Source organism: Cyprinodon variegatus, unplaced genomic scaffold, assembly GCF_000732505.1.
Source record: "Cyprinodon variegatus isolate N-32 unplaced genomic scaffold, C_variegatus-1.0 Scaffold185, whole genome shotgun sequence".
Classification (NCBI taxonomy): Eukaryota; Metazoa; Chordata; class Actinopteri; order Cyprinodontiformes; family Cyprinodontidae; genus Cyprinodon; species Cyprinodon variegatus.
In genome coordinates, this window is record NW_015150638.1 from 1,249,971 (window position 1) to 1,251,024 (window position 1,054).

The window sequence follows — 1,054 nt, forward strand, 5'->3', positions numbered from 1 at the left end:
GCCGTGGCATGGATAGGCATAAGTGGTTAAAGGCCTAGCTGCATCAGTCCCAGCAGGGTCTGTAATTAAATTACATTTCTTTCACAATTGTTTTTTTCCCCACATCCTGTTATGTACTGGGAATTGGTTTCCCAGAGCTAGAAAACAACCCAACAGATATGCTCTTTCAAGCAGACCAAAATTTTTTGTTTTTACAATTTCCACGTAATAGTTATGTATAAAGCTTTATTAGAAATGGTTTAGAGAATATAATCGTATGTAACATAGTCGGAAAGGGAGGTGAATAAGGGAGAAGTAATTAGCACTAAGGGAAGAGAGAAAGAGAGACACAGATGTTGGTTGAAAAAGAGAAAAAATTGAGAAAGAAAAAAAAATAATAAAAAATTATACAGTAGCTCCAAGAAGTCTGCTTTGGCGCCTGCATGAAATGAGAGGAAAAGAAAACTGTAAACAAAACAAAACACAACTTAGCCCCAAGAAGAGCAGGTACAGTACTGTAGCCCATAGACACCCAGTATATACTAAAAATGAATTTACAAGGCAAAACCTATGAAAATTACACAATATTGTTACATCAGGACTCTTTTTAAATATAAATAGAATATCACACATTACTGTACCATCTTTCTTTCACATAAAAAGATCAACTTGTTTGGTTCAGGTTGTTTTACTCTCACCATGTGTTATGACTGTAAAATTAACTTCTAAATTGTTACTAGATTATCACATTTTTACTGAAATAAAGAAATAAAACTAAAAAATATATTATAACTACGATTTAAAAAAATCAGATGTTCCATTGCTTTATTTCAGAGAAATATATACAGTGCTGCTTGAAAGTTTGTGAACTAGTTGAGTAGTTTAGATTTTTCTTTATTTTTACCATGATTTTCTTATTTTTTCATCACCAGTTTTTGTATATGAAATGTCAGGTTTATGTTAATCAATTCCATTCATTTGTTTTGAGGAAAATGTGGGAGTTGAAAGCAAACAAAATGAAAAACGGAATCAGAGCATCTGCAAAAGTACATGAACCACTGCTGCACTGGTAAAG